The 10,595-nt window shown below is 45.0% G+C and overlaps 1 pseudogene; it reads left to right on the top strand.

Moving 5' to 3' along the window:
* The first annotated feature begins 8,551 nt into the window (after positions 1-8,551).
* Positions 8,552-9,358, top strand: LOC102009713 (annotated as a pseudogene).
* The last annotated feature ends 1,237 nt before the right edge of the window (positions 9,359-10,595 follow it).

Raw genomic sequence — 10,595 nt, 5'->3', positions numbered from 1 at the left:
ACAAACCCCAGGCCGTAGAGTATCCAGGAAGGCTGATGCACACCACGGCCCTAACCCCATCTCTCTTGCCCTCTTTCAAGACTGAGGCCACCAGCTCAGGGTTTAGGGCTTTTCAACAGTCGCCGGGTCACTCGATTGGCCGTGTTACAGTGCCCCATTCCAGGACCCCTAGAAGTCTCCATCACAACCTAAACCTTCAGACACCTGGGGTTCTAGGAGCTCAGCACCCCCTAATGAGCTCCTCCTGAGTGGGTACAATCACCCCATGGCAGTCACCAGACTGCTCCCTCAAGTGATAAGAATTTCTCTGAACCAGAACCCAGGTAATGATCAGCCAGGCCCTGGCCACCCCAGCAATGCAATAGAATGCTTGCCCCTTGCTTTGTTAATGGGTCGGCCAGACTTCCTCCCCATCAACCCCCCACCCCTTCTCCAAGGGGGAAACCCACCCTGCAAATGAAAGCTTTGCCTGTGTGCTCAGTCTCTGTGGCCCGGCCTCATTCCCGTTGCCACGGGGCTGGAAGGTCTCATTTCCACTATCAAAAGGGCTCCAGGTAAAAGCTGAAGTTGCTTGTCCTCTTCTCATTCTCGTCCTCTTCCCCGGTTTTCCACCCACTGTTTTAAACACTTCTTCCTTGGACATTGCACCGTCCCACAGGTCCCACTTGGGGCCCATTTACCCTGCCTTCCCCCTACCCAAGAAGCACCTTTTGCTGTGGAAAGGGTTTTACTCAGTCTGGCAGAGGTGGAAATAGCCCGCCCTAGGGCAAACCCCTCTAGTTTATCTCAAGACAGCTCTTCTGTGGAGCTGCAGACCCAGGGCCAGCTCTGAGGTGCTCTCTGTTGGCGGGGCAGGAGGTGCTTCTGTAAGATAAATACAAGGTGGGTGCCAGCAGGCCTCTTCCTGGCACTGCTCCATCTGCCTAGGAAGCATCTTTTCCAGGAGGAAGGTGGTGTGTCAGCCACAGGTGGCCTTCGATGGCAGTCACTGAGGCTGAGAAGGCTTTGCTTACCTAACAAGAAGACCTGTGTTGGGTTCACTGTCCTCTCCTCACCTTCCCTAACTGCTACTGCCACCCCTGATAGCCGTATAAAGCTGTGGTTTTTTGTGTGTAGCTCAAGATGCTCCTGAAGCTTCATGTGCCTGGCCCCTTCTCTGAGTCTTACTTTGGCTACTGCTCCGAGGTTTCTGCATATTCATAAATGTGTATGCTTTCTTTTTCCTGTTAATAGGTCGATTGTCAGATTATTTCATAAGGTAAAATGATCGAATATTCAGAGGGAAAAGAGAACATGTAAAACCTCCCCTGCTGCTCAGTGCCGATCACTGGCAGGTCAGTGAACTGGAGATGGAGCCTCCTGTCCTCTTGGAACTCATGTTTTAAGGAGGACAGGGACAATACACCAGAAAAATAAGACACGGGAGCTGTGGAGAAAAACTAACCAGGAAAAAGAGAAGGACTTACCTGGAGACACTGATCAGAGCAAATCCCAAGGACAGCAAGCCAAGGAGCTGTTATTTTGAATGACGCTGTTCCCTTTTAGTGGCCAAGCAGCACTCGTGGTGGAGCAACTTCCCCTAGAGCTGACAGCTTGGCAGTGTGCCCCTCCACTGTTGAGGGGGAGGTGGAGATAGGGGTCAGGTACCTGTGAAATGACTCAAGAATGTTTTGTGACTCTAGGGTCTAAGCTTTAAGATAATCATAATACGGCGATTAATATTTATTTATTTACTTAATTATTTATTTGATCTTGTTACCGGAGTTTTGGGATGCAAGTCCCAGCTCCGGGGGTCCCAGTAGAACAGGCTCAGCCTGGAGTCCCAAAGTGATAGTCAAGGAGGTGCGCAGCCTTCAAGGGTGCTAAAAGAGCTTTATTCAGCCAGCTGCACTGGGAAGGACAGGGAAAGGGGCTCAAGTTCTGCTCTCGGGTCTGAAAGAGACTTTGAGGTTTTATGGAAAAGGGAAACAAAGGCAAAGGTTGGCTGCATAGGTGATTGGTTTGTCGTCCTCTGAGGATTGTTCTGGGAGGTGGCTCTGGAGAAGTCTCTGTGGCTTGAGGGGCCAATCCAGTTCCCAGGAGGTGGTTGCTTCTGCTCTGGGGCAACCTCAGTTCCTTCCTGGGATGATCTGTCTGCAAGGCTCCACCTTTCCTGGACCCCGTGGTGATGAAGGTTTAGGATGACGGCTGGAGACTCCTAGACACCACTCCAAGGGGTGGAACAGGATGCTATAGAGGCTGGCAGCTAGATCTTCCTGCACATCCTGAAGACCCCTTCATTCCTCTTCTCGGTGTCCTTCAGTTTTGAAGGGAGATGAGATAGGTTAGGTAAATGTAGGGCTAATAAACCTTTTACTACCAGTTTTTAAACAGACATTTCATATGTGATCTCCATGCCTACATGCAGAGCTCAACAGGACCTGACCCAGAGTTAGAAGATCTGACCCAGAGTTACACAGAATTAGAAGTGCAAGTACAAAATCAAACATACATAATTGCCTAACATTTTGATGTCCTCTTTGACTTTTAAATGGTCAATTAAATCATTTAAAAATGTCTATGTTAGATTTCTGTTGCTGTTCAAAATACCTGAGATAATCAGCTTAAGAAGAAGAAAGGTTTATCTTGGCTAACTGTTTCTGTTCATGATCATCTGAGCCAACGGCATGGAGCATGTGGCAACACAGAACATCATGGAGTGGGTGGAGTATAGCTGTTCATGTCCTGGTAGCCAAGAAGCAAAAATGAAGGGAAGGGTGAGGTCCCAATAGCCCTCCAAAGCTATGTTTCTAATGACCTCACTTCCTCCAAGGCCATACCCCCAATGACCTCACTTCCTCTAAGGTTATGCCACCAATGACCTCACTTCCTCCAAGGCCTCGCCTCCAATGACTTCACTTCTTTGCAGCAGGCTTCCTCCTAAAGGCTCCTACTTTCAAGTAGCAAAATAAGCTGGTGGCCAGGCCTTCCACTGGCAGGCCTTTGCATAACATTGAAGATCAGGTCCATGGCAATTTCCAAGCTTTGAATTTGTAGTTTGTTTTTTGTTATTGATTTGCAGGGTAATTTCATTGTGGTCAGGAAATACAGCTTGTAGAGTTTCTGCTTTTTAAAAATCAATTGGCATTTCCTTTGCAACCTAGCACATGATCAGTTTTGAGAAAAAAATCACAGTGATCCGAAAAAGGTGATGACCCAGATCTGTGATTTACTAGTTGGTCAAAAGTTGTTTGTGAATGTGAATGCTCAGCAATCAAATGTTAATTCATCTTGTATTTTATTCAAAATCTCTATATCACTTATTTTTTACTATTTTATTTGCTACCAGTCCCTTAGTTTATATCTTGTTTTCTCCCCAACCTCTTTCCTGAATTAAAAGGATTTGAGGGAAAATTTCAATTGGAGTTCCGGCATTTTCCTTTGACTTTCAACCTCCCTGCCACTATAGCATTTTCACGCTGAGTTACACCTTAGGTAAATATTTATGTGTACTGCAGTTTTACCATGAGTTACGTTAGTCAGCAGGATAATACATATCCTTTGCCCCATTCAGTGTGTTTGCTTTGATTTATTCTTTGACTGAAATTTGTGTCATGATATTGCTTTTTCTATTGATGGAGACCACTGTGAAGCAGGCCTGAGCAGGACTTAATCAACTGGCTTTTCATATTCACTTGTGAATCTGCCCAAGGCTTAGGCTCCTTGTCTAGAAATGGGCAGTGGGGGGCTGGGGATTTAGCTCAGCGGCAAAGCACCTGCCTGGCAAGCGCAAGGTCATGAGTTCGGTTCCCGGTACCAGAGAAAAACCAAAAAACAAACAAAAAAAAAAGAAATGGGCAGTGGACTCATAATAAGTGAGCTTCTGTGAGTCATTAATCCCTACTAAAGCCTGTAATGGTGGATGAAATTGGAAAGCTTCAAAGGATAAGACAAGATCACAGCCAAGGACACCTGGATCTGATCTCAACTAGATAAAGACTATCGCCTCAAGCATCGCATTCCTGGGTAGATTAATTTAATCCTTATTCAGGATTAATTTAATAACTTATTTGGAGAAGTCCTTGAGTAATTCCACCCTTCTTGAGTATTCCTCTCCCTTCTTCTGATAACTACCCAGAGATGATCTTGTTCTTAGCCCTGAGAAAATCCTGAATTCTGAGAGGGCTTTGATCCTCCTAGAGCCCTGAAATCATTCCATTTGCTTCTTTTTATTTATTTGCTTATTTATTTGCCTGTTTTTATTTAGTCTTTGCTGTACACCCATTTGGGAAACTGTGGACCTGATCAGCCCAAAATAACTAAGGGATATTATTAACCCAATACTGTATATTTGCATTCACCTAATAAAATTTTATTTTATTTGTTTGTTTGTTTTTTGTATTTCTGAGACAGTGTCTCACTACATAGCCCAGTGTGGCCTTGAGTTCACAGTCCTCCTGCCTCAACCTTCCAGGTGCTGGGGATTACAGGCTACCATCCCTGGCCATCCTCTGTTTTTAACCCCTCTGCCTTCTTTCCTTTAGAAGGAATATACATCATAATTAGATTTTAATTTTAATCTCAACCAATGAATTTGGTTTGATTTCTACTATATTTTTTATGTTTTTTTGGATTTTCTTTAAAAAATCCTCTTTCCCAAATTCTATGCTTTTTGGCTAGCCAGAGTGTACTTTATACCTTCTCCAGTCTTTTGAAAAGAATACTTGTATTTTTACTGTAAATATGTGATGGATATATAAAATCTTTCCTTCAAAATGCTTATACTATGAAGAAATAAAGCAGAAGCTAGGCCTGGTGGTTCTGACTTGTAATACCAATACTCTAGTAGGCTGAGGCAGAAGAATCATACTATTTAGCATTAGCCTGGGCAATTTAGTAAACTCCCATGACTCTGTCTCAAAATAAAAATTTGAAAAATTGCTGAGACTGTAGCTCAGTTTAAAGGCCTAGAGTTCAATCCTCAATAGCAGAGGGCAGGGAGGGAGAGGGGCTAAGGGCTTACTCTATTGGGAGACTGGAGAAGATCCTTCTGAGAATGCTGCTCAAGCTGAGGTGGACTGAGTGCAGGAAGCACTCAGACAGGGGCTTCCAGGTAAGAACACTCCAGTCCTGGCAGGAGCACAGCCAGCACCAAGCCCCCAGGTGGGTGTCCGGCAGCAGGGAGAAGGCTGCTGAGGCTGGGGCTGGGGCTCAGGAGAGAACTGGGAGGCCTTCAGGCAGGAAGTGGGATCATTTATTTGCTTTTTAAAATGACTATGCAATAATTTTTTGACCAATTTTGCATGCTTACATCTGGTAATCTGAACAACTAATTTGAAGACAACATATGCAATATAACAACCATTGGTGAATTCCTACCATCTTGTCTAGTGAAGCTCTGTATCATTTCTAATAGGGTTTTTGTTTCTATTTTTTATTCTCTTTAATGGTTTGATCAATCTTGCATTCTTACATCTGGTAATCTGAGCAACTTTGTTGAAGGTAACGTTATGTAGTATAACAGCCACTGTTAATTTCTATCATTTTGTTCTGAAACCTTGTATCATTTTTATTATTTTTGCTTGGTTTTGTTTTTGTCTATGTTGTTGGTATTTTGCTATTGTTTTTTTTCCTTTTTTATTATTCCCTTTAAAATAAATAAAAATTTAAAAAATAAAATTAAAAAATGACTATGCGGGACTGCAGGTGGAGATGAGCAAGGAAAGGAAGGAGATAGGGGAGGCAGCTTCCAGCCACCAGGCATTACAGTTTAGAGCTAAAATGCCCTTCCAAGTTCTCATGTGAATAGAAGGTGACTGGGTCATGGGGCACTGTACTCATTCGTGGATTCACTCATGCATAGTTCCTGGCTGAGTGTGCTGTTAGGAGGGGGAGCCTACTGGAGGTGGTCACTGGACTGTGACCTGGCAAGTGGATTCTAATCCCAGCTCCTCCTTTCTCTCTTTGTTTCCTGGCTGCCATGGGGTGAGCAACTTCCTTCCGACAGACCCTTCCACCATGCTGTTTCTGTCTTGGAGCCAGCCAACTATGGACTCAACCCAAAGAAACTGTGAGGCGAAATAAATCTCTCCTTCTCTAAGTAGTGGGTATCAGGTATTTTGTCACAGCAATCAGAAGTGGCTAAGACACCAGGCAAAGGAAGAGAGGTTGGAGGCTGGAGGAAAGAAGTGGATTCAAGACATACTCTGAAAGTAGGATCACCAGGCAGGTGCCCTTACATAGACTCCTGGAGTACACTGGGATTATATTTTGGATTACCCTTTAGTTTCATTTAGCCATCCATAAATGTGCTAAGCTGGAAGATGACTTATAAGAGCAACAGCTGTTTATAGTGAATTTTTTTTTTTTGTTTTTGTTTTTCTCTGGTAATGGGAACCGAACTCACGACCTTGCGCTTGCCAGGCAGGCGCTTTGCCGCTGAGCTAAATCCCCAGCCCCAACAGCTGTTTATAGTATCTGAAAAAATATTGCCCAAGACTGTGAAACATCAGAAATTGCAATGAGACAAACTGATATTTAAAAAAACACTCTGTGTGCATGTGTACGCATGTTTTTTTTCCCCCCAAACCTTCTCTGCACGTTTCAGAAGACACATCTTCAGGGCAAAACAGAGAGGTCCCAGAGGAGAGGGAAAGAGAAATTGCACATGCATGGAGGTGAGGGAACATTTATTAAGATGTGAACAGTTATGAAGGAATGGAAAATAAAGAGCCCCGGCTATCTTTCATTTACTGGAAACTGCCTTCCACGACCGCCAGAATAAAACACGCCTGGCTCTGCTATGTCCAGTGTGGAATTCACCCTGCTTTCCAGTTCCCTGCTCGAATCCTGACGGTTTGCTCTTTTCATTCTCTCGTCTTTGTTTACATATGCTCAAGACAGACATTTGTATCAGTGAATCATTGCCACTAGACGATATGACTCATGTTTCAAGAATTATTTTTATATCCATCTTCACATTTCCATTCTATTTATAACAGTTACTTAGAGTCAATTCTGTGTTTCAACTTGTCTCAGTATCTGCTCACCAATCTTTCATATCTTTTCATGCTTAATAACTTCCTTCTTCATCAATAGAATGCAAACTTAAAATCGTTTTTCCAAAGAGACATGAGGGAGATGGGGTTTTCTTGAGCATATGCGTTTTTTTGAGAAAAGCCTTTCTTACATTTTCTCACACAAATATGTGCTGAACTCTTGCTTTCTGTGGTCAAGGAGCTGCAGAGATGGCTCTGGACAGTTCCTCCCACCCTGCCATGTGCATAGCTGTCACTTTGTCCATCAAGAGACTGGTCCATCTTTCCTCCGCTTGAGTGTAATCTTGCCCTTGGACTTCCTTTGACCATTTGACCACTTGCTTTGACCTTGGACTTGCTTTGACCACTTGACCTGGCAAAAATGATGAGGGAGTTTGAAGAGCTGGTAGCCACCTTTTTCTTTTTGCCATGCATGCAGTCTCAGGATAGGCTGCTGAATGATGAGATGCCATGTGGAGAGAGACAGAGTCCTAGACAGTTTTTCAGCCATTCAGTGGTCCTGGCTAAGGGACCAGCCATCTGGGATGCCCTGCCTCTAGCTGAGCTTCCTACACACCACCAAGTCACTGATGTCAGCTGTCACTGGATGGGCCAGAACCATCAGGCAGAGCCCAACCAACCAATATAACACAAGAAATACATAACTGTTGTTTTAAGTCACCAGACAGGATCTGAAAGGCTTCCCAAGGTAGAGATGGGGAAGCTCAACTCACTCCATCTGTGGAATATGTTATAGGTTCAGTGACTTCTGAAGGAAAAGGATTTTCAGGATGCCTCAGCAAGTGGCACAAGGAGGTTTAGTAGGTGGAATTTGAATAGTTCATGCTCAGAGAGAAGAGAGTGTGGCCCTCGATCAAGAAACACTTTAAGGCCTGGAGCTGTGTGTATTCGGGCAATCTTGGGGGAGTTTTAAGATGGGTGATCCAGGGTGTTCATTCTCTCCATCTGTCAGGTTGTGCCCATGGGGGTGCTGCTAGAATACCAGCTATTCACACTGTGATCAGCTGCCCGATGTCTGTAGGAGGGAGCATAATTTCCAGGTGCATAGCACAGGTCTATTGTGTCTTTAAGACCCTTAGGTTTTTTGTTTTGTTGTGAGTTTCAGGGGAGTGAGAAAGGCTTGGATAACTTTTTGTTCTGAAGCTACAGTTTCTTTTTTTAAGAAGTACAATTTTGCTACAGTTTCTTTTTTTAAAAAGTACAATTTTACCTACTGTGTTACTTACCTCAATTCTTAGTTTGTCAAGGACAGTAACTGGGACCTGGTGTCTACTCCTGTTGCCTTGGCCTCCTGACCTGTAGCCATCATGCACGAGTGTAACCGGTGGCCAGGCTGGTGTCCAGATGACCAGTGCATGCTTGGAGCTCTACTGCCTGGAACATGGCATCCAGCCTCATGTCTAGATGCCAAGTGACAAGACCCTTGCAGGAGGAGATGATCCTTCAATACATTCTTCAGCAAGACAGGTGCTAGCAAACATGTGCCAGGAGCAGTGTTTGTAGACCAAGAAGCCATGGTCACTGATGGAGTTCACACTGGTACCATCCTAAGCAGCTCATCATAGGCAAGGAAGATGCTGCCAGTAACTATATCCACGGACGCTACACCATTGGCCAAGGGATTACTGACCTCGTTTTGGACCGAATTTGAAAACTGCTTGACCAGTGTCCAGCTCTACCAAGAAGATCTATAAATCTTCTTGGATTTTTAAAGCTTTGGTGGGAGAACTGGCCACAGCTGTAGCTGAGCCCTACAACTCCATCCTTACCACCCACACCACCCTGGGGGCACTCTGATTGTGCCTTCATGGTAGACACTGAGGTCATCCGTGACATCTTATTCCTCAGATTACCTTCTATCCCTGCTTCCCTCAGATTCCATGGAGCCCTGAATGTCGATCTGACAGAATTCCAGACCAACCTGGTACATCACTTCCCTCCAGCGACATGTGCCTCCATCACCTATGCTAAGAAAGTCTATCATGAACAGCTTTCTGCAGCAGAAATGGCAAATTCTGGCTTTGAGTCAGCCAACAAGATGGTGAAGTATGACCCTCACCATGGCAAATACCTGGCTTACTGCCTGCTGTACCGTGGTAACATGGTCCTCAAAGACATCAGTGCTGCCATTGCCACCAAAACCAAGCACAACAGCCAGCTTGTGGACTGGCGTCCCACAGGTTTCAAGGCTGGTATTAATTACCGCCTTCCACCGTGGTGCCAAGTGGAGACCTGGCCAAGGTACAGAGAGCTGTGTGCATGTTGGTGACATCACAGTCATTGCTGAGGCCTGGGTTCACCAGGACTGCAGGCTCAATTGATCTGACAGACACCAAGGGCGCCTTTGTTCTTTTTGTGTCTTTTTGAAATAGGGTTTTGCTATGCAGTTCAGGCTGGCTTTAAACTCACTTCATAGCCCAGGCTGGCCTTGAATTTGCGGTGATCTTCCTGCCTCAGCCTCCAGAGTGCTGGGAGTATAGTTGTGCGCCACCATGCCCTTTATAGCATGCCTTTGTTCTTTGTTTGCTGGTGTGGAGGAGGGAGTTTTCTGGTGGTGGGGCCAGCAGGTGTGGAGGTGCCGAGAAGGGACATGGCTGCCCTAGAGGAGGCTCCGGAGAGGGAGGCAGTGTGGATTCTGTTGAAGGAGAGGGTGAGGAAGAAGGGGAGGGATGAAGGTTCTCTCTCCTTTCTGCCCTGCCATGCATCGCACTCCCTGAGCCTCAGCTTTAGCGTGGCTGAGGAGCCCTGAGGTTCCCTGGTTAGATGACCTTTGCTGGACTCTGTCTGTGGCCTTCTGTGATCGTCTCTTCTCCACATGTACTACTGTGATTTTCCCATCATGCCCCAAAGGAAAGGCTTTGCAATTTTCTTTGTCCCCTTTTTGCCTATCTTTGTTTTTTTTCTATCCTACATCAAGGTGAACAATTTTTTATTTTGTTTTGTTCTGTGGTGCTGTAGATCAATACTAGGCCAACACTCTTGCAGTGAACTACATCTCCAGCCTTTGGTTAAATGTTTTAATATTTTGACGTAGGATCTCACTGAGTTGTCTAGAGTGACCTCAAACATGCAGTCCTCCTGCCTCAGCCTTCTGAGTGGCTAGGATTATGAGTGTGCACTACCACACCCAGCTGAGATAAGCAGTTTTGTCTCACTCTGGACTCCCACCATGATGTGTTACCTCTCCACAGGCCCAGAAAAGAATGTCTCCCCACCTGGATCTGGAACTGGAATGTCTGGAATTGTGAGCTAAAGTAAACCTTTTTTTCTGTATAAGTTGATTACCTCAGATGTCTTGTCACGGTGATGGAATACTGAGATCACACCAGGTGATCTTTCTCTTTCAAATGTAGCCTATCAAGGAACCATCGGTGGAGATTTTTTTTTTTTGTAACTAAAGGTGCCCTCACCAGAGCTAAGCAAAGATCAGCACCGTATTTCTGGACTACCCCCTCAACATGCACAGCCTGGAGCAGAATTACTGAAGCAGCCTGACTAAAGATTTTAAATAAGCATAATAAGAATATCAAGAAGGCAGAGGAGGGCCAGGGATATAGC

Source organism: Chinchilla lanigera, unplaced genomic scaffold, assembly GCF_000276665.1.
Source record: "Chinchilla lanigera isolate Chin_1 unplaced genomic scaffold, ChiLan1.0 scaffold00014, whole genome shotgun sequence".
Lineage (NCBI taxonomy): Eukaryota > Metazoa > Chordata > Mammalia > Rodentia > Chinchillidae > Chinchilla > Chinchilla lanigera.
This window is presented reverse-complemented; position numbering and strand designations above follow the sequence as displayed.